The sequence below is a fragment of the Emydura macquarii genome, unplaced genomic scaffold, assembly GCF_026122565.2.
Source record: "Emydura macquarii macquarii isolate MOO-44397 ecotype Brisbane River unplaced genomic scaffold, CSIRO-AGI_Emac_v2 contig_3530, whole genome shotgun sequence".
NCBI lineage: Eukaryota > Metazoa > Chordata > Testudines > Chelidae > Emydura > Emydura macquarii.
The window spans coordinates 4,457,494-4,481,223 of NW_027133667.1; the positions used below are offsets into that span (position 1 = coordinate 4,457,494).

At 42.2% G+C, this 23,730-nt stretch overlaps 1 protein-coding gene across 5 annotated transcripts in view; it reads left to right on the forward strand.

Annotated features, from left to right (window-relative positions):
- The window catches only part of LOC137145367 (transmembrane protein 178B), a 228,043-nt gene that overhangs the window by 44,667 nt on the left and 159,646 nt on the right, over positions 1-23,730 (forward strand). The window contains exon 3 of one of the 5 annotated variants that reach the window (XR_010917637.1): positions 8,427-8,988. The exons of the other annotated variants lie outside the window; for them this stretch is intronic. The gene's annotated coding sequence lies outside the window, so the exon portion shown is untranslated. Of the gene's footprint in view, positions 1-8,426; positions 8,989-23,730 lie in introns of those variants that run through there. 5 annotated transcript variants of the gene reach the window in all.

The following is a 23,730-nucleotide window of genomic DNA, read 5'->3' on the forward strand; positions in this document are numbered from 1 at the left end:
AGCTAATGAGACAGAGAGGAGCTCAGTGGATTTGCTCTCCATGAATATCAGTGTAACTGAAAATCTGACTCCTGTCCTATACATCTAATGTAAAGCATGCCAATTTTACTGTTTGTTTGGTAATCGGTGTGAAACTATTGTTGGTAATATCCCCAAGAAAGCTCATCTGTTGCATTTGGACTTGTTTTTGAGAGAAATTGTTGGGGCAAAGGGTTTGTACTAATAGGGCATGTGGTGAAGATCCTGCTGGTAGTGAATGTTATATGGCATCGGCAAGACACAGGATCATATTAGGTCATCTAGTCCATGCCCCTATCAGTGTAAGTTATTCCCCACCCTGTACTCCAATGCTTTGTCCAGCTCACTTTTAAATGATCCGTATGATGGCGTTTCCACTGCTGCCTGTGGAAGACTTTTCACCACCTTAATAGACCTCACTTTCCAGAGGTCTTCCTTTATATCCAGCCTATGTTTGCCTTAAAAATGCTATTTCTTCTAGTTACCTTCCCTCAAGCGTTTTCCTCCCTTCTTGTGTTTTACACCCTTTAAATACATATAGAGAATTATTTGTCATAATTTAGTGATTGTTTAGGGGATGGTGGTATAATCTGATGGTTACAAGAACTGAAAACACTACAGGAGTCTATTGGGGAAGGGAAGGAAAACAGGCATTGCAAGTATAGCATTTCTTTCTTTGGGTTACTCTGCATTGCTAATGCAGCCCTGATCATTTCTCCCACCCTGGAAGCCTCACATCACAGTGGAACATCCTTCTGGCCCAGGCAGATTAGATAGGAAAGTCTTCAGAGGCCATCCATGTGACTTCTCTATTGGCCTGGTGGATCACAGCTGAACTGTGCAGGTTATTCCCTCCTCACCTCCAGGGGTTGAGTGTGTCGTCAATGTGGGAATAAGAAAGCAGGAACATAAATCAGCTGCAGGTCTGTCCCGCATGGGACTTCAGAGCTCAGCCATTCCAGCCAGCTCAGATATAGTTTATTCTTAATGGAGATTGAGTGTGTGTGTACCTGGGCATCATGACAATTCTAACAGCCAATTTGATTCTTTCCATCACTGGTGTACACTAGAGTTGACTGATATCTTTGTCACATATATAAAATCTCCATCATCTCTGTCTCTATCAGCCTCTGTCTCTATCAAGTTTGCCCTTAGCTTCTGTTTAGCTTTTGATATTTTTTAAAAAACATCCAGAGTCCTGTAGCACTTTAAAGACTAACAAATTTAATTTCTGCAGGCATAAGCTTTCGTGGGCTGCAACCCACTTCGTCAGATGTTTATGTTTAAAAAACATAAATCTCATCTAGGGATCCTGAGGGGGGAAATCAATGGGAGACGATGGCTTACTGACAAATAAGAGAAACTTCTCTGCCATACACAGCTAAGCCTGTGAATAATTCAGTAGGGTCCTAGTCTCCTTTTTCCTCCCTTGTGGCTAGCCTTATTAAAATTGTATGGGAGGGCAGAAGGAGGCGGCTGATTGGTTCTGTCATTTATCTGATAAAATCTGTAGCTCATGTATTAGCCCAATATCACTTCTTCCCCTACCCATCACACACATTTCATATTAGCAGAATCTTCCCTTTGGTGTCCATTCTGCTGCATGGTGTGATCATACATCTGTTCGCAACCAAACTTTACATGTACCTCTCATGTCAAATCATGTTGCCATGAAGAAAGGATGTTATCTACGAAAGCAGGGCACTCTGTAGTCTTCTTATCAATATGAGGAGAATCAATAATGAATCCACACTCACAGGGATCCTAATGTGGGGGGAATAATAAGGCTGGGAACTAGGTGATTGATTCTGCTTTCACTTACACTAGTGTAAGTCAGGAATAACTCCATTGAAATAAAGTAGTTACTCTGGTATAAATACAGTGTGAAATCAGAATCTGGCTCCAAAAGGTTTTAATGGAATTTTCAGGAAAAGAAATCAGCCTTCTGAGGTTTTAGATATTTTGATTTTTAGATCTCATGAAGGTTGACTGATTCCAGAATAACACAAGCCTCGTTTATTAATAATAATTCATATGTATAGAGAAACTTCCATCCAAGGATCTCAAAGTACTGCACAACTATTACTCCACACAACACGCCTGTGAAGTAGGTAAGGTGTAGAAAGTATTAATATACCATAAGTATTACTATGCCTACTTTACAAATAGAAAAACAAAGACACATGTTAAATGACTTGTCAAAGGTCACATGGTGACTCAGTGGTAGAGCTAAGAATGTAACTCCGGTCTCTTGGCACCCCTTGCTCTAAGTGCTAGACAGTTCTGCTTCCTTTAGTGTCATAGGGGACAGGTCTACACTTACAGCAACATGTATAGTGCAGACAGTGCACACCCAGTTAGCACAGGAATAAATAGCAGTATAGACAATAATCCCTACATGCCTGAGCCCTAGGGCATGTACCCTATATGTCTCTGTACACGCCAAGCAGTGTCTCCCAAGTCTACACTGCAATTTTTAGCAGTGTAGTGTACCTCTGCCTCTCGACTACTGAGGCCTTTCCCTGTTTCAGTGAAAGACTCCAGCAGCAGTGGGGAGGCAGCAGGGAAAGCCTTAGCTGCCACAAGTGTCAGCAAGTGTAGACAAGGTCATAGATTCTATGGCCGTTATGTTCTAGAACATATCCCAGAAAAAGACCACGGTATAATTCTGTGGCAGTTAACTGGGTTCTTAAAGATAACTTTAAAAAAGTCAATCAGTTGCAAGTGAATAATTACCGGTCGCAGAATAGACTCCATTACATATATTACTAGTGATTTTTTTCCCTAGAAAAAAGACCCAAGATTTTCTAAAGTGGCTAACAATTTTTGATGCTGAAGAAGGCTGGTGCTCAACAACTTCTTAAAAACAGGCCTTTTAAGGGATCTCAAATTGGCACCCAAAATTACTAGTCATTTTTTTAACTCTTCTCCATTAGATTGTGGATTAATTTTAGGTGTTTTTTCTGCCGTGTGTGAATCACACATTGAGCCCGTGTCCCAACTCATTGCCATGTGACAACTTCACTTATGCTCAGGGCAAGAATAACATAATTGTACTGAAAAGGACCTGCAAGTAATTTGCATTATTGTTTGATGTGAAAAGTTTTACCTATTTACCAGATTACTTCTCAGAATGTGGTCTCTGACTACAAGCAGTTATTTTAACCAACCTGAAGGAAAGCTTTAAAAAGATGTCGACACCTCATGGTCGACACCTCATGCTATATATATAGTTTGTTTATATATATATATATATATATATACACATACGCGTACATCTTCAAAGAAAAAATTTCCAGTATACTATCGGCCAGGTTCTTGGTCCCGGATGGCACAGTACAGGGCAGTTCAGCTGTCAACTTGCATAGGAGAATTCCAGGCTGGCATAGAGCCAATTCAGCCTGCCGTCTCCTGGGTTCCCTCCAAAGCCAAAGTGGGCATATTAAAGGCATACGAAGAGTCGTGGAGGTGGGGTGACAGGAGTGCCTCTGCAGTCTCGTGATTCCTGGCTGCTTGTGCAGCCCTTAGGAAGCTGTTACTAGTAAGTGTAAGTTAGAGCAGTTCTCTATTTGCTGTAATGTATGCCTGGGGCTGAAGTCGCCCTAGGATTATCCTAGCGTGTAGGGTCCTTGACTGAGCAAAGCATAGCTGGACCTGAGCACTTGGGTCTATATATTTACTGTATTTCCTACCCCTTATTTTTTATTACTAAGGAGTTTTGCATGAAAGCTAGATCTTGTTTTCTGAAGTATTCATTCACTCCTGTTCTCTACTCCCCATCTGAAGCCTTAGTCATCTGTTTGTGACCTCACAGTTTGATGCCGTGGAAATAATTAGGATGATGTCACATTCAGTAGATTGTGGTTTCAGAGAGGAGTAGACTAATTTTCAAGCAGCATGATCCAGTGAATTTTTAAGAAGGAGAAATTCTTTTCATGCCAAAACCCTTCATAATAGAGAACAAGGGATGAGAAATTCAGAATATATTTGACATGGCAGTGGGATTGTTTCTCAGCAGAATGCTTCCAACGTTTTCCAGGAGACATAAGTGGCTATGGAAGGGGCTGAATTGACAGCTCTGTTAATTGAAGCTCTTTGTTGACAGACCAGATATAGCCCAGACAGTGGCAGTGCAAGCCTCCTCACAGTGCATAGATGGATTAAATGAGCTAATCCATCTCTTCTCTAATTCCTACGACTCTGTGATTAATGATTTCCCCTTTGCATTCTGCATGCGGTGGCACCTCCTGAGCAAAAGGAGAAGACAGAGCTTCAGAGAGAACGTTTTCTCCATTTTATTGGGCAAGGGGTCAGAGGACTCCTGCAGAAATCTTTGCTTTTATCACTGCTTTGGGCAGATCAAATGTTCCATCAGCAAGGGGTACAAGCAAAAAAGACCACGTGTCATCTGTTTATTGGCTTCATGATGAGTTCTTGGCTGCCCACTCTTTACAGAGCATCAAAGTTGGTCCATCTTGGTGCTGTATTGGACAATGGGAAGAAGTGGTATTTATAGTCCCAAAGGTCAGCAATGTCACTGTGAGCTGGAGGAAAGAAGATCAGAAGTTGGCCTGTGGGAATGAGGGAGTGGGTGGGAGAGTGAGTGATGAGGTAGATCAAGAATAAAGCATAGAGGAAACACTCATGTTTTCAGATATGTTGGTAAATTAGAGAGACATAACTCCTGTCTTGGGCAGTTGTCTCATAGTACAGCCAACGACAGGGATATTGCTATTCTACAGCCCCTTCAGTCCCTAATACTGGCCACCATGAACAGTGAAAATGGGCTCCTGTACAAGTGTGGTAGTACAAGTGAGGAGACATTGCCTTGCGTTGCAATCAAGTTATCCCTTCTGGAGGATGTGTGGGATGGCACTGGTGGGTTATGTGAGGGTAACAGCAACGGGGGGCTTTCAAGAGGAGATACTCAGTTACTGTGGTGACGAGGGCTATAATCTGACTAGATAGACTGAGGAGAAGTAAGGATGGATAATAGAGAATCCCCAGGAAAGTGTCTCAGAAGAATAAAAACGTGATACCAAAATGCCCTTTTGTGTGTAATAACATTTTCTCTGTCCTGCTGGTTGTACCCTGATGCAGACACTATAGACCACGAGGTTGTTAAACAAATCCCTGGTATCCTGGGCACCACTGAGACTGCAGCCAGAAGCCATCTCCTCTGCTGTTTTCGTTTTGCACTGAAGTCTGGTGGCAGCCGAGGCTGGCATGAGTTTGCCACCACGCAGACGTTGCTTTTCTTTAATTTACTTTTCAACCTGTGTGTGTCAGCCTCTTGGCATAACCCGGATAAGCGACAGGAAAGGTTGAGCAAACAAAACGAGCCTTTCCCTAGATCGATAGAAATCAATCTCTTCGTTTTGTCTGGATGACAAAACAAAAACAGCAATTAAAATTACACTTGATGCCGGTAGCTACTGGACAGCCCCCAAAACCAAGGCACCGGAGGGGGAAGGAGCGGAGACACAACATCCTGGAGAATTCTTGCCGGAAGCCCATTCATGGCAATCCAGTGAGGCTGAGAGTGCAGCGCTATACACACAGTATTCTTTTTCCCTAGCACATAGAAAGTACACACAGGCTATATTTATATTGCACATCACTGGCGGCAGCGTGTAGTGTATGTATAGCTACACGCCACAGTGAAAAGCAGGCTGCATCCATGTTGCTGCGGTGTGTAGCTACACTGTCAGTGAAAGGCTCTGGCAGAGGGAGACTGGGGGAAAGGCTGAACCTTTCCCGATGCCTCCCCCCTGCCAGAGCCTTTTCGCCTCTGCTGGAGTCTTTCATTGCGATAGGGAAGGGCTCCAGCAACAGGGAGCTGCCGGAGCCTTTCTCTGCTGCCTCCCCCCTGCTGGAGTCTTTCCCTGCTCTGGGGAAAAGCTAGTAGCAGGAGCTGCCCAGACCTTTCCCAGCTGCCTCTCCTCTGCCGAAGACTTTCCCCCGTGGGGGACTCTTTTCATGTGCTGGGGAAAGGCTTCAGGAGGCAGGGGTAGCACTACACTGCTTTTTAAAGCAGTGTAGATAGGGAGGCATGGCTTGAATGAGAACGCAGTGTGTTGTGTGTGTACTTGCATAGATATCCACACCTGTCAGGGAGGTCTTTGCTTGCTTAAGCTATGCCTCACCAGTTATGCTGCTATTAATACCCGTGCTAGGTATTCACGTATGCATGCCCATAGTTGTGCATCTAACATCCTGATCTGTAGCTAAACCAATACATCAGGGCCTGGTGTCATTATTTTGTTGTTTACTAGTGGACTGTGACAGCTGTTGCAAGACCATATGGGGAAACATGGGATGCCGGTGTACTTGTCTTAATAGACCACAGTGTGTGGTGCAAAATTGTATGGAGGCGTGGGTTGGGAATGCATTATTATCCCAGTCAGCATCTCGTACACTAATCTGTAGTGTGGCATAAGGGCTGCAGCAGTTGTCCACTCACATAGCACACATTTGGTAGGCTGGTTTATACAGAGGCCTGGAGACACTAGCCCAGTACAACTTATAGCCATCAAACCACGTGATCAGCCGTACAGAGGGTGGGGTGTTAGTGCACTCTGTGATGCACTATTTCGTGGCAGCATGACTATGCCATTGATTCGCAACTAGCACACAGCTATATTTTGTACTGCTTGCTACCGGTAATACAGGAATATGGAGCGCTGTGTACACAAAATCACATGCACAAGTGTGCCTGTCGCAGGATCACTGGCACCTTTAAGTGGGAATGGGATCCAGTGCACCCGGACTGATTATCCGCTGCCCAATTGGGCTTAAGGGAAGGCACCCTGGGTCTTATAAAGGGGAAGAAAGCTGCAGGTTGTTGGGAGATACTTTATAGATGCTGCGAGGTGTAAAAAGGCTCTTTCAGGGCCTTGAGTAAGCAGGGAGTCGACCTTACTGCGGAGGGCCTGTGGAGAAAGCCAATCTCCAGGGAGAGGTGCTGGGAGAGCAGGAAGACAGACCCACGGGGAGGAAGGGCTGCGCCCAGCTTGGAACTGGTGCAGAACAGTGTTTGACCTTTAAAGGGATGACTGATCTCACGGAGGAGGGGCTGGGCCCAGCAGAAAGTGGGATGAAGACTGTGTAGGTTTGAGTACTGTTTTGGAAAGACTTTGTGCAGCATTTAATAACTGCGACCTCGGAAGGGGAATGTTTTGAATGTCAGGACTATGTGGACTTTTTAAGTGGCCCTGAGTGAAGGGGAAACTGTGGCAGGCCTAAGCAGAGCCATGCTGGCCAGTGGAGGGTGGGGGAAGTACTACAGGGCAGGCACAGCCTTGATATGGTGTAGTCAGCTGGATCCAAACTCCCCTCTCCCATTAAGGGAGGGAGGGAAGGAAGAAACAGCAGAAAGTCACAGATACTGTCCTCAGCAGTGAGATGACCACACTGTCAAGTTGGTGTATAGAGCAGGAGCATCAGGAAGTTACTTGGGTGTGGCTGCCAGAATCCCCTGGGATGGAGGGGAGTCAATGAGAACCTGCTGGGGAAAAAGAGCTTTGAGGGAGAAAGCCCTGGGAGGCTGTGCTCAGAGCCCAGAAGAATCCTGCAATAGGCCCTGAAGCAGGAGAGATGGAGAAGGACAAAGGGGAAAGTCTCTCTGTAGCCTAAACGAACTGTTTTTGCTGTATTTGCTTATATCTGATCAATCAAACTGTTCCTGGAAAGAGATTCTGGGTGTAGTAAGTGGGTCCGGTATGGGCTGGGAACAAGCCAGCACCTTATAGTCCATAAGTACCAATGTATTTGTGATAATGAGAAGGACTTACAAAGATGCACTCATATATTAGCAACATATTCTATTAACAATATTAGCCAGCAAGCAGCTATGCTGGAGGAGTCACTGGCCACGCAGAAGAATGAGCTATAAAAATACATTATACCATATTCACTAGAAAACAATAGCCCTCATGGCTGCAGTCTCTACCTATCAGATAAAAAAAAATCTCGGGAGCATTAAGAAGTGTCACACATGAGCTTGCAACCAAAGTGGAATACTACTGGTGGAAAACATCATAACTAACATTCGATTTCTTTGTTTTCCAAAGGAGTGAAAACTAATTTTCAGTTGTCCTGAAATCAGTGTAGTGTTTTGTTTCTTGTGCTGTGAAGATGGCATCCTCAATAAAAGTAAAGCAGACACAGCTGGGTGTGAGCATTCTGGTGGGCTTCTGATGTGAATGAATGGGCACCAAAACAAAACACTGGCTCCCACAATAAGATGAGTTGGTTGTTTTTATTAAAAAAAATGTGAAATAATGTATTGCTAATGAAAGCGAGGATGGATAGTACTGCCTGCATACTGCAGGCAGGAACTGGGCAAGCTTCCCAGTTAAAGCTGTGCCAATGCACTTCAATCACAACTTACAAAACTGTTGTTCTAGTGACAGGCAATCCAGGACTGGTGTAGCACAACGCTTTTCCACTGAGGCTCAAGCCTGGCCTGCAATTATTCCTGCTCTGCCTGAGATGCATCTCAGTCCTAACTGTACTCACTCTCTTCGAGATTGCCAGTTGTATCAGATGGCATGGTGGTCTGGCAATGTGTTCTATTGAAGGTGTCAGGGTGGATTCATTTTAATCATGATTTAAATCAGCAAGAAGGAAACCTTGATCTAAATAATCAATTTTTAATCATGTTTTGCATTTGTACTCTTTAGTTATTTTCTTAAAGAAAGATTGATTCTCATTGGTTGTTAACCATTAAAACATGTTGCCTTGCAGATAAATATAATCTTTACCCTCAATGTTGTACCTTTTTTTTTGGCTAACCAGAAGGATGCACTATATCTATACACATTTATATAAGTAGTTATATAATTTAATGTACATGCATTCAGATTTTTAATTTTTACATTTTTTATTTTGTTCAAAAATGGTGAATGATGCATTTCTTATTTAAGAGATTATTAATTTTTTACTTGTGATTTGTATCAAGTCTATTTGGATGGAAATTAAAAATAATTAAATGTACAAAAACAGCATTTTAACTTTTCTTATAAACTAAAATTGTGTGAAATGTGCTGGATACATAAGAAAAAAGTTTATCAGAACATTTTTTGCATTTAAAAACTGATTTATTAAACAAAAAAAGTATTATATATAGTTAGCGATTTGACTGGCTTGTGTCTGACCACCATGTCTTTCAAAATTTTAGAACTAGTAGATCCTATCTTCTCACACCTAGATTGTATTGGTAGACTGGAAGAGGGAAACAAGCTTTCCTGCTTTTTCAGCTCCCAGTTGGTTTCTTAATTTTGAATGAACTAGTCACTGAACTGAATTAGTTGAATAAACTGAAATGAAAAAGATATTTTCTGGGCTCCTGCACAATGGACTGCTGTCAAAAACTGGTTTAGCACGTCAACAAACTCTGTTTCTAGGTGCTTAGCTAGTGACTTCCACCAGTTCAGTGGTTTGACTTTCTTTACAACTTGGCAGCAAACATGTACTACTTAAAATTTTCTGTATTTAATGTAAATGATTTTAATAGATTAGAATAAGTTAGGCCCTAACATAGGTTGTAGATTTAAAATTAAATTTTAAATAGGTTTGTTTTTAAAAAATAAATCTATATTTCATTTACATTTAAACATTCTGATTTTTTTTTTAAATTCACTGATTTTTATCCACCCTGGAAAGACTGTGGTGAGCCTACTAAACTTTTTTCCATTTGATAACTAAGACAAGATGTCAGCTTAGGGCCCTGATTTTTGGGTTCAACTGAGCAGTCTTTAGCACAGGGCCCAGGGTGTGCCTCCATTTCTAGGGGTAGGCAGAGGGCAGTTTGGCCCCTGGCACAAGTTGGGGACGCTCTCACTTGCACTAAGTGGTAATGGCGCAGAAGAGGCTATTACACCTGCTAGGGTTCACTGGAGTCCAAGAGCTCACTGGCCATATCCCCAACACATCCTGGTGGTGGGGGCTCTGAGGGAATGGCAGAAAGCCAGCTACTCCAGCTTTATGCAGTCCTGCATTTTCTCAGCTGCCTGCTCAGAGCAGCTTTATTCATGCTTTTGCAGCCCAAGTGATACAAAGGGGCTGTATCAGGACTGTGCATCTGGCCTTACGTCTCTAGAAATGAAAGACTTATGCCAGGTGTAGTCAATTATTTTTTTGTCCATGTCCAAATTTCTCGGTCAAAGTCTAGTCAAGGTCTAGACTCCGGAGAAACATTTTTCACACTGCAAGTGCCCCTGTTCAACAAACACATACAATGCTGTGCCTTACTAATATACCCCCATGCTTATGTTTTTAGGGCATTAAAGGGAAAAGACAATCAAACCACTGTATAAATTAAACATGGTCGAGCTTTTCGACGTTTTAGCAAAATAAAATCGTAAGTGATAGTCCACTCTTTTTTAAATGAGAGGAGACTCAAAGAGCTTGGCTTCTTTAGCCTAACCAAAAGAAGGCTGAAGGGAGTTATGACTGCTCTGTATAAATACATCAAAGGGATAAATACCAGGGAGAGAGAGGAGTTATTTAAGTTTAGCACCAGTGTGGACACAAGAACCAATGTTCTTGTATAAACTGGCCATCAGGAAGTTTAGACTTGAAATTAGACGAAGGTTTCTAACCATCAGAGGAGTGAAGTTCTGGAACAGCCTTCCAAGGGGAGCAGTGGGGGCAAGAAACCTAACTGGCTTCAAGACTGAGCTTGATAAGTTTACAGACGGGATGGTATGACAGGACAGCCTAATTTGGCAATTGACTGATCTTAGATTACTAGTGATAAATATGCCCAGTGGCCTGTGATGGGATGTTAGATGGGGTGGGTTCTGAGTTACTACAGAGAATTCTTTCCTGAGAGTCTGGCTGGTGAGTCTTGCCCCTGATCGCTTTATTTGGGGTCGGGAAGGAATTTCCCCCCAGGGCAGATTGGCATAGGCCCTGGGGGTTTTTTGCCTTCCTCTGTAGTATGGGGCATGGGTCACTTGCTGGTGGATTCTCTGTATCTTGAAGTCTTTAAATCATTATCTGAGGACTTCAGTAACTCAGTCTTAGATCAGGGGGTCTATTACAGGAGTGGGTGGGTGAAGTTCTGTGGCCTGCATTGTGCAAGAGATCAGACTAGATGATCATAATGGTCCCTTCTGACCTTATAGTCTATGGGTTTTCGGTGTCAACTTTTTTTTTTTCTGCCATGATTAAACACAGTGACATTAAATGTCGAAAGCACCACAGGTGGGACTAGAGCTTTCAACAGTGTAAATAAGTCTATGACTGTACAGTGGAAAATGTAATTTTTTTTAAAAGGGACATACTCTGTTTTTTATTGGTGGAAACAATGATAGCTCAAATTAAACAAATAAGGAATTAAAGAGACCCCGTCAGTCATTAATTCACAGTACAATATATTGGAGACTGCATTGTGAGAGAATGAAAGGATGAAAATAATTTAAAAAATAACAATAATGATAATAAGTAAATAAAAAGATTTCACGTTCTGTTCAGAAGCATTTGGCGGTCTGATTTTGATTCATGGTCCACCTATTAAATATCCCTGATTTATGCACCATAATCCATTGTGCTCTGGAACGTCTTGCCTATCCTGTGGTATTCGTTGCTACCTTCTCATATGATTTTTTACTGTAGAGATTTTTTACAAAGAGAGAGTGTGTTGGAGATTATGAGGTAGGAGAACAAGGGGGCAGGGAGAAAGGGGTATAAAAACTTACGGAGCAGTATTACATAAAGACTGTGGGAGGTGGAAGGTTGTGATTGTCATCAAATCAGACAAAATCCCAGCATCTCAGAGGCAAATTGTAATGAGCCTAGACTTGACAGAACCCGCCTCGTAAAATATTAACTTGTCTAATTACCCTGTTCTGCCAAGGATTCTTTGAGGCAGTTAAAAAATGGCCACCTCTCCCTTAACTCCAGAGAAATGACAGGGAGCATGCTGGGGAAAGTGTGGCAGAAAAGGAAGAAAACAAAAGACACTATTAGAGATTTGATGCAGAATGTATTCAGCACAGACTATTCCAGGGGCAGTTGTTTTGTTTTTTTAAATAGAAGTTATTTTTAGCTTTTCAAATCCCTACATGAAAATGTCTTCAAATGTTTCAGCCTTCCTCCTGTATTAAACATCTGAGCTGCAGTAGCACATGTATAGAATTTTTGTGACTTCTTTTCTCTTCTCTTCCTCAATAAAATAGATTAAATTAAATTATGTCCCCTCCAGCCTCCTCCCCCAGAAATTATTACTGTTGTTATCCCTGTTATTACTGGGGAGGCAACAAGATAGAACCATATAGCTCTACTGGTCCCCTTTCCTACTCCAATGCAAAGCTGCATGGGGAAGTTCTGTTGGGGTAAAGGAGAGGTTTAATACACCGCATAACTACTTCATTCTCATTGCTGCTTCAAAGAATGGCTGGTCCCATTCACTGCAAATACACTGAGTCCTTAGCACTGAACACCCTACAGCTATGATTCTGTTTTCTGTGATTAATCTTCAGAATAGCACGCAGAGCTTTAGCTATGCATCTGTCATTAACGTTAATGGGAGTTCGGCAACTTAATCCCTGTTCACTGGTTTGAAAGTGATAATTTTCCCAACCAAGTCCTGAAGAAGGATAGGATTTTAGTGGCAGGTGAACCAGTTGGTAACCCATCTCCAATTCCTTGTAAATCTTTTGTCCATGATGTTGATCTTGGTTTCCATTTTCTTCCAAATTACTTCATTTTGGTGATGATCTTGATCTTGACAGGAAGGAGAAGGCAGGATGGCCTCCTTCCATGTGCTTGGACACTTCTGTCTCAAGAGCAAAGGGCACGTGCCAGATATTCCAGGCTAAATTTTCAAAGGGGCCTTAAAACCCACAGTCATATTTTGCACTCTCTTTTGCACAAGCAAAATTAATGGCTGTTTAGGAAAAAATGGCCTACATTTAGGCAGCAGTCTGAAAGGTATCATGAGAGATCCTAAGATTTTAATGTCAATAGAATGGAAAGTTTTATCATGAGAATGGTTTTGACCAATATTAGATATTTCTTTTTAAAACTATATTAAATTAAACATTAAATTTTCAGCCGTAACTAGTGAACCAGGGGTGTTTAAGGGGCCTGATTTTCAGTGCTCAACACTTCTCAGCATGTATTGTGAATAAGATTGTGAGAATTTGGTGTTATGTGTGCGCAGACTTTGTGGTAATCTGCCTCCTACAATCAGGAGTTGCCTGATAAGTGTGGTCTCTTGGAGAGGCTTCACTGTAGTTGTTTTCTCTTTCTGTCAAAGAACTATGCAGTCCACAAAGAAAATGCTGTCATTTTATCTCATGGATATTAGTGTAGTTAAGCGACAGTTGCTCACTGGACTGTGCTGTGGGGTTGCATTTTGACTGGCCCAGAGAGCTTTAGAAAAATAGAAACCAGCAGACTAAGAAAAATGCTTTGCCATATTTACCTGAATTGCTGATTTTTTTTTTTTTTTGGTTGATTGGCTAAAGTTTTATTTTTGTTGTTTGTAATCAGTTTCCTCACCGCGTGGATATAAATTAGTGGATATAAATGCTGGCAGAAGGTGTCAGCTTAGTGAGGGGCTTTGGAGACTGAACTCACGTAGAGTGGGATTTTCAAAGGCACCTCAGTGATTTAGGATTCCAAATCCCACATAAGGTTCGAAAATCCCACCCTTAATGCACAGAGCAGGTCGCAATACAGCATGAGTATCATGTCAAATTGCCCTGATGATATGGAGAAATCCTTGGCAGGGGTGAGTGAAGAACTCCATCTCCTGGCCTGTTCAATACTTAGCTTCTCTGCTGAGACTGCCAACATGAGTCTCCCCCAGAGATCTGTTGTTGACATTTTAGAAGGGGGTCCCTCAAAATCCCACCCTCCAAGTTGGTGATACATGTGACATTCACTGGGTAAATTAGTCCTCCCATTTTTTTCCACCCCCTCCTTCTAAATCTATCAGTTTTATACTCTTTCCCATCCCACAACATCCACCGATCCTCCCCTTCCCAGTCTCCCCATGTGTCCCTGTATCCAGCACATTGTGAAAGTTCTTTTAGCTGGCTGCTGTATTTGACACATGGTCCTTGCAGCAGCTGAAGTGGTGGCAGGTAGGTCGTCCTGTGGCCTCTGGAAGTGGGGAGGTTTGCAGGGTGGGGAGCAGGTTCCCTCTGGAGGTGGGCGGGGCAGTCATTTAGGGTTGGGACCCCTTTGGTTGCTGAGATAGGCAACTCTTCCCTGATTGCTGGAGGTCTCTCTTAACTGGTGGGAGGGGGCAAGGTAGGGGAGCAAATCTCCTCTGACTTAAGTGAGGTGGCATGCTTGTTTCTCCTTGGCATTGTTTGCAGGCTCCAGCTGCCTCCCAGTATCAGCTTTTTAAACTCCAAACTAGGGCTGGGCTGACGGGCACCCCTGGGGAGAGAGGCAGTCTGTAGCCATCCAGTCAATCCTGCAGTAGCATGGCCCCGACTTTTCTTCTCCTCCTGGAGCAGCTAGGTAGGGATTGAGGAAGATTACATGGTGCTTTTCGGTGTGCCTTTATCTACACTAGTGGAGGATCCAGGAGTGGCGTTCCCCTTGCAGCAGCTGCCACAGCAATGGGAGAGTATATCTGCACCACAGATGCTGCCTTAGTGAGCAGCAGCTAGATCAATCTCAGCTCCAGAGAGGACTGAAACAAGCCAAGTTGGTGTTTGCATTTTTGGGGGTAGGTTGTGGGAGAAATTTTTGCTACTTTTCCTCACTCCCAGCCTGAAACATAATCTCTTTCTGTCCACCATGATTACACCTGTAGGCACAAAGCTGGTCTAAGGATTTTATGAAGGGTGAGCAACATGAAATTTGGGGATACAACTGCAGCTGAACTGACTGATAATGCAAAGGCTCATCTGTGCCAGCAATTGCAGGATTTGCAAGTGCATTGGGTGCACATGCAGATTTTCCAGGCTAAATTTAGGCATTTGGAAATATGGCCCTTAATTTGCATTGTTATCATATCACAAGTGAAAATGTAGTTGCTGCGTGGTGGTTTTCATCACATTCTTGAATGGCAGAGAGTGTTAATGAGATTCATTTGCTGAGCTGGATGGGATGCTAGGACTGGAATACCACAGGATGCTGCAGAAGAGGATGAAGGTTGATTTTCAGAGCTCCTATGGGGCCAAGCATGAAAACACCAGGGCGTATTTCAGATGAGGATTGAGGTTTATGTTCAGAAGTGCCTCTGGGTACAGAACTGAAATAACGGGATGATGCGGATTAAGATTGAGATGATTTGTCAGAGTTGTGCATCTAGAAAGAAATCAAGCTGAATCACTGCTCCCACTCTCCAATTGTAGTTCAAGCTAGTGCCTGAGTCCATTATTTCCAAGGTCTGTAACCTAACCTATCGCAATTAAACCAACTAACAAAATTCTTCACAAAACACAGTACCCTCAAACAGACTCTGGAAGCAGCTAGGGGGGATGAAGGAAAGGCAAAACAGTGAGAAAGTACAACTCTCATTGTAAATATTAGTTGTGGGTATACTGAAGGAATTCAGTTAGACTGAGTCTTTGTGTCACTTCCCCTCAGCCGTGTCCTTTGCAATCCTGCAAACTCCACCACCACATCTAATGATGACTTTGACTTTTATGCTTAGTCCTTAGGCATCTGCGGATGTTTTCCCAGTGGGGTTAATTCTCCCCGATACTGCCAAGACAGATTGAATCAGGAGTCAGCTGTTGGAGGGGAGGCAGTGGGGTGTTACTTGCAGAGATATATGTTACATATTTGAAAAATCTGCATATAGCAGCTCCCTGAGCTGATCTCTTTATCTCTTTCTTTCCTCATTCCCTCTGTCTGTCTGTCTCTCAGACTCATATGTACACACACAGCACCACAGCGTCATTTCAAGATCTTGGGGTCCAGTCATTCTGGGATCCGCATGCATGTATCTCTTGGGATATTCAGGCCGCCAGTGCTCTATGTAAACAGCACTCAAACTTTTAATATATGCTAACATCTGATAGAGTTGCAGAGAGCTGATTCAGTATTACAGAATCACAACATCCTGATAAGGGATAGACAAACCGAGGTGGCATTTTGAAATTTGGTGCTTTGCAAATCATTCTGTGGGTTTGCAAAACTTGTCTGAGTTCATTAACCTCAGTCATAAAGGTATATTAACTGTAGATATAGCTTTTGGCACACATACTTTCCTCAAAATCCAGTAACTGGCAGGGTATCCGCATGGCTGAATTATTTGTGGTTATTCCTGGAGTTGATTTCTTAATACTTGTTCTAGCTTGACAATACAGATATCTAGTTACGTTTTATTTACAACAGGCATGAAAAAAACCTTCCTTTAGTTACATCAATTACAGTGTAAAATGCAAACAGTTATCACAAGATTCTGGTATCTGAAGAATACCAGTATCATTTATTTATCCCAATAGTACATTTCTTATAAACACCAGTGCATTGGCAATTCATTTTTCATTTGATTGCGCTTTTGTTTTGGTACTGTTTATAATAAATATATATTTGCAGATTACATTAACAAATGTCTGTGACTGGGAGGGAATTTTGAGGTTATTACTGATACACCGTGTATCACCATGAAGGTCATTCCCTTCTTACAGAAAAGACTGTAAAAGAATCTAGCTAAAGTTTTTTTTTAAATATATTAGCTGTGTAACAAATTGGAAGTTCTCAGCTATGGTTAAGTATTAATATTAATTCTCAAATTTCTAAATCGCATACTGTAAAATTGACTCTTAAAATTTTAATCTTAATTCAGCTTGTAAAAGCTGCTATCAGCAAATATTTTTACACTTATATATGCTCAAAAACAAAACCATACACACTCTGTTGCAAACCAAAGAATGTGTTTTATTCTGTAAATTAGTGTAACAAGAGGGAAGTTATTTTTCATGTACATTCACTGCCAGGATTGGGGATGTAGTGGCACCACCTACATGAAACCCCCCTGTCTCCAGACGCTGCCATAAATAAATGGGTCTAGCCCAGGAAGGAGCCGGGCCAAGCAGACTAAGAAATGTGCTGAATCAGTACAACCTCCAGTAGCAGGGTTCCTATGGATCTGGGCCAGATTTTAAAGATGACCACCTCACTTGGAATCTTTGGCATGACAACAGTTCTTCTATTTGTCTTCCACTTCCTTCAGAGATGAATCCTTCCTCTGGCCCATGTATTCCATGTGTGTTTGGCTTGTGGTGCTGTTAGTTAGGATACAGCACTCTTAGAGTTGCTGAGAGTAGAACAAGGATGTCTTGGTGACAATAGGCATCATCCTTTAACAAATGTTGCACTGGAATCCTGGCTTGGAAATCTCATGGTGTGAACCCAACTGTCAAGAAAGCTTTCCTGCCTCCCCTTCTCCTTTCTGAAGAATCTGAGAGAACCAGATTCTGTGTTGTCTGAAAGGAACAGAAGGAGAGAGGCTTCTGTGGTTGATTTAATTTCCATGGTAATTAGTTCCCATCTCTACCATCTTAACTGGCCATCTCATGCCAGTAAGGAGAACAGTCTGTACTTTCCCTGGTGATAGAGAACTTCAACCTTTCATTCAGAGAGATTACACATTACAGTGATTTTCCCATGTGGGATATGATAGAAGAGAGAGAAATGTCAGGAGTATATTAAAGGCCAACTTACTCCATTTATACCATAGCATTCAATTTTTAATTTCCTGGGGCCAACATTAATTTTGTTTTTTCATTAACACCTTGTTAGATCTCTTTTTCTAACCACACTCACTATATTAGTCATTATATTAGACCAAATTCAGACCTGCAGGAAGTAGATATAACTCCCATTGACGTATTTGGTCCATTGTTTATAAAGGTTTGTCTGGCCATGGGGGGCTATCGTCATTCTGTGGTTGAGAGGCAAAAGACTGAGCAGTGTAAGGACATGTTTGTGACTGTTAGCTGCAGTCCTGTAGGGGACGTTCAGAAGTTTTCTTGGTGTGCTATCCAGGAGGAGAAGTAGAATTGATATTTACCAGACTTTGCACTGGGGAGCTCCTTAGCTGATTGCTGTTAATTTAATTATTGGAGCTTTGGTTAACCCTTTGTTGCCAGGAGGCAGAATTTCCTCTTACACTAAAAACTAATGAAGAATTCATGAGCAATGAGAAGCAATTGCTCTTGGCCAGGGAGTGCCCAGGGGATTAATTTGTAATAAGGGGCTTCTTAAGGAGACTTGGTTTAAACACTCCGAGTACTCGTACACTGTATCAAAAGTATTGGGTTTGGAGTCGTAGTTAGGTGTCTGGAGATGAATTAGAAAGTTAACAGCTTCATCCACAGAGCTTTGTTCAGCTGCAGGAGAGGGGGAGTGCCAATGTATTCTCGGAAGCAGCTGGGATCATTTCAGATCAGTTTTCACTGAACTCTGTTCTCACGATTTCATTCCTCGTCCGGTGAAATGCTAGCCAGAAGCACTATGCAGAACAAAATCTCATTGGCTGCTCAGTGATCTTGAGGGCAGGGCATTGCTGCCTAGCAACTCCTGAGCGCTTTCACCTATGTTCACATTATACCACAAAAGCCTTCTTCAGAGGTGCCTTTTGCCCTCATTCTCTTTTTATTAAGACTCGTTTTCCCATTCTACAAGCATGTGATTATGGGTTCTCACAGGCCAGCCCAACATGAAGGCAGATCCACATGAAAATCTCAGTTTATTCAGATTGTTTTTTTCCTTTACCCTACCCATAGTGTAACTACCACTGTAGCATCTTATATTGAGATGGGAGGGTGAAATCCCCACTGAGATTACCAAAACTCAGTGAATTAAGTCACAGAAGGAGCTGCAACCTCCAATTTCAATCATATCATGTTCTTGGATATATCATGTTATTGGAGAACTTGAGATCCACAAGTGTGAGGAAGAGTCCCACCAAGTCATTTTGTGTAGCAAGGCACTGTGTTTAGATCTGAGCTTTTCATTGTATTGTTTTTCGTCTTTAGTCCCTACTCATCACAGCCTTGTAGTACCAGTGTTCTTTCATTACTAGGAACTTCCTTTCATTTTGCAATAGGGTGGTGTAGGGATCACTGATAGATTCAGGATAAATGTATCTAACAAACAAACAAAAGCTCTGTGGGCATAGCCATCTCATTTCCATTCACTAGAATTTTCATCTCTCTCCAGTAGGCTTTGTGTGGACTGGGAGACATTTTTCATATTCCCAACGTCTACCTGTAGACACACACAGACCATTATTGCTTGTCCTGTGCCAAAAACTGTAATCTTTTCCAGCTGACCTGTGGATGGGATAAAATGTAAATCAAGGCAAAATTATTTGGCTATTTCCAAGACTACCATTGTTTCATTTGAGTACTGTGGAACTCAAGGGGACTGGATAGCTCGTGCGATTACTAATTTGACATACAAGACCTGATTTTGAAATGTAATCTAGAATGAACTCCATGGAATCAATTAAGTTACACTGGTGTACAAGTAATGTTAGTGAGATCTGAATCAGACCCATAGTGCTTGAGTAATTGTTGCTCTGTGGACGTTTTATACCAACTAGACCAGTCTTCCTGGAAAATACCCCTGAGTACCCAATACTCAGATTTAGAGACAATTCGGCTAGCTCTTTACCACCTCTGCAACAGCTCCATGTGTTTTGCAGTGGAGTGCGGATGGGCTGGAGGAGGTGTGGCTGGGATGGACCTGTGCCCTGGCAATTCTGCATTCCTGTAAAAGCCTGTAAGAGTCACTGAAGCGGGAGCACAAAAGCGGGAGCTGATTTTGTCTGTATGGGAGGCCATATTGACCTTGCAGCCCCTGAATAAAGGAGGTGCAAACTGCTTCTGTCTGTGCCAGCAAGTGCACCAGCTCAGAGATGAATCTGGTTTGTAGTCTCCCTAGGCCTCTGGCTTGAATCTAGCCCAGGACAGTTGTGACTGAAGGTAGTTACCATTTACTAGCAGAGTGCTGCTTAGTGGCCTGAGTGTAAAGAGACTGGAGATCATGGGCTGGTTTCCATTGGACAGCTAACTGCTTCACACACACCACCTGCACAATGGACCCCAGTTGGCAATCTCAGGAGAGATGTCAAAAATTGAAGGGATCAAGAGACTAAGGGAAGGTCTACACTGCCGGCACAATTTGGCGGCAGTCGACTTCCAGATCGATCGAGCGTGTCTTCACTGCCACTCAGTCGAACCGGAAAAATCGATCTGATGGCGGCGAATTTGCTGCTGTCAGTGTGTACATAGCCCAAGATATTTTTGAGCCCTTAGGAAAGCTGCCTCTTGGTCACAGTTGCGGCACAAAGCTGCCTCTGTTATGTGAAGAAACAGGGGACACCATTTTCAGTCTGACAGTTTCACTAGCACTAAAAATGTACATGCACATGTGCGCACACTTTTAATAGAAAACAGAAGTATCAGAAAGCAACAAGACGTCTGTGTTTGCCTGATAAACCCTATTCTGTGTGCGATGCTAATACCACTGGAAAAGGGTTCATTGGTTTCTGCTAGACTAACTGAAGACAATACACTGCTGACTAACTAAGGTATAAGTGAGATAGAAGGGATATACATCCAGATATAAGGGTAGGTGCTGCATGGGAGAAAGAGAGGTTCTAGAGTGTGGGCCGAGCTGTCCTAAGATAGGAACCAAGCCTGAGGAGAATGCTTGAGCTGAACTTTGTGTTATCTAATTGTTGATTAAACAGTGTGTGGACTTCGTTAAGCTGGTTGGGAAAGGCACCTGCTTACACAAAAACATGCTGTTTGAGGTTAATTGAAGTAGGCTGCAGTACGGTTATATGACCCCTGTGACCCTCATGAAAATGAGATGTATATCAGAAGCCTTGAGCTTTTGAACATCTTTGGAATAGGATTGGATTGATGGATACAGAGGTGGGCATCCATACAACACTGGAGCTGATATCAGGTCTGGCCTGTGAGTACTCCCATACAAGATGCTGAAACATCTTTGGTTCATCACTGGCCAGATGGCGATGCTCTTAAATCCTGTGGAATAGTTGACTTTGGAGGGGACTGCTTGTGGAATAAGGTGCTACTCAGTGTCAGTAAGGGTTTCATGATTTGAAGGCATCATCTACATCATCACTCGTCAGAAAGTCTCAAATCTGTTTGAAAGTTTTGGGGCAGGCACGGAGAGAGGGGGGAGGCAAATTCTGGTTAGTCCTGTAAAAAAAAAAAAATTAGGTAGGGACAGGGATTGCCTTATTCAGGGCTATCCATTGAAATCTCTCTATTGGCACTTATAAAACAAGATATCTGTGGCATTTCTTCCATGAAGTACTGAAGAAGTATTGGGGGGAGAGGGACAGGGAAGAAAACCTCCTGTTAATCTAGTACTTCTCCAGAATCGATTGGATCCATCTCTGTTCTAGTATTTTACTAGATCTTATCCAGCACTTTTGCTTAATCACTCTTATTAGATTGTCTACTAGACAGCAGGGCATTTGTTTGTATTTCCAACATTTTATGGATGAAAATGATTGCTTTCTGTATTTCTAATATGAGCCCAGTAGAGCAAGGACCTTCCCCCTTGACCCAAACACTCATGGATGGCGAATGTCTGTTGGTGAATGACTGTGCATTATGCACTCCTCATTTTATTCTACGTGCTCTTTTCCTTACAGAGCTGATATTTTGTTTTGAGCACAGAGCTGGGATTCCTCCCACTGTCTTTTTAATACTTCCTGCTGTGATTTCTCAGCCAAAGCTAATGTACTGTTGTTGAATAACAGCAGTTACTTACAAAAGAGAGTGGGAGAGGGTGAAGAGTGACTGCAGCAGTGTTAGGTTTAGCAGCATGGTATATTTACTGTGAACCGGATTTCTTTAGTGGACACATGAAAAGTGAATGGACTTTAATTGCCCCCCATTTTGTGTAGAGCCGCAGTGCAGCACTTAGGAGGATGTTTGCTAATGTGTGTGTAACACTGATCCACACAGGGATGTTGGCAGAGGGGATCAAACTTGGGACCTCTGAAGATAAATACATGAGCTTCCACTGAATGCGTTAAAAGACACATATCTCTTAGCCAAACCTGTAGGCTCATCATTCTCTAGAGGGTCTAGCTAGCCACTACTAGAGGGGGACACAGCACCAGTCTGACCAAGGAGAGGTTACACATGTTACCTGGAAAATTCATTTTGGGGAACCTGGTTAACTGGTTGATGATAATCCTTCAACTTCTTTCTAAAGGTGTCCATCAGAATAGGGGGACTGTAACCTTTTTTTTGGTATCGACACATGCTCTGTAGAGAGAGAAAAAAAATTCAATGATAAATCCCAGTCAGGTTAGAAATTAAATATGCAGAGTGGGAGACTAGATAAATCACAGGTTTGGCAGTGGAATACAGAGCCTGTCTCCTCAAGGTTCCTGCACTGATCAGGGCAGTTGTAATTGAAAGCTCTGATAGTCTGAGCCCTGTTTGGTGGTCTCCGAAATAATTTGATGGTATGTATCTAGTTCATAGTGGAGAGATGTCCATTCACAAACAGTTATCTTTACTGGCAATCATAGCAGACAGACCAAGAGTACTGAATAGGGAAGGAGATTAAAGTACTCTCTTGGCTGTGTAAGTGGTCCGTTCAGTAAGGTGTATTGATAGGGTGGCATGTGTGTGGGAAAGTGTTTGCTGCTGCCGACGATGCTGCACCAATTTTGTGGATAATTAAGACTTCTACCTCCAGGGCTTTCAATCTGCCAACTTCCACTAGCACCAAACTAACAAGGAGAAGGAAAAAGAAAACAATTCTCAATTAATTTATGAGGAGAGGAAAACTCTCTGGCTTCAGCTTTCAGAATTCCCAGTTCGGGTTAATTTTGTGTGAAATGCTCCATATTAGAGTATGTTTTCACCATTGACTGAGATAACATATGACTATTTAAGTAACCTTAAAATTGGGACATTAAAACTGAAGGAATATGGGAAATATTTTAAGCGATTTAAGTGTTAGAGAAAAATATGCCAAATTGAAGATCTTTAGCCACAGGACAAATACAGCATAGACAGTAACTCTACAAGCTCCCCATATACAACACCCCAACATGCTGAAACCTGATTTGGGGGGAACCCTTTCAGTTCTGTATATCTATGGTACTTCCATGGCCCCTATTACCATAATAACTTTACAAAACCCTTCTCAGATATAGTAGTAGTAGTATTATCAGTATAGAAGTAGTATTATCCCAATTTTATAGAACCATTATTCATGAAAATTTGATACCAGGTCCTTGTTCCTTGATTTTCCCAGGAATGCTGAGTGCTGACTAGATAGCACGTGTGAAAAATCAGGATGGGGGTGGAGGGTAATAGGCGCCTATATAAGAAAAAGCTCCAAATATTGGGACTGTCTTTATAAAATCGGGACATCTGATCACCCTAAGTGCAACATGCCTAAATATTTTTTAAAATTTGGGCCTGCATCATCCAGTATGCATGTGACAAGTTGTGGGTGCTTCAAATATGCATTGTAGAAATGATCAGAAAAAAATGGTTTTTTTCCACAATGGAAAATTTTGGCCAAAAAAAAAAGAAAAAAAATTATTTTCATTGACATTTTCAGTGGAAGGTTTTGACTTTTTGTTTGAAAAACAAACAGCCCTCCTCCCCCTTCAAACAATATAATTGTTGAGTGAGAACTGAAATATTTTTGGTTTTTGGCCCTCTTTTGTCTGAAAATGTTCAGATGATAATTAAAAAATTTAGTTTCGTTTTT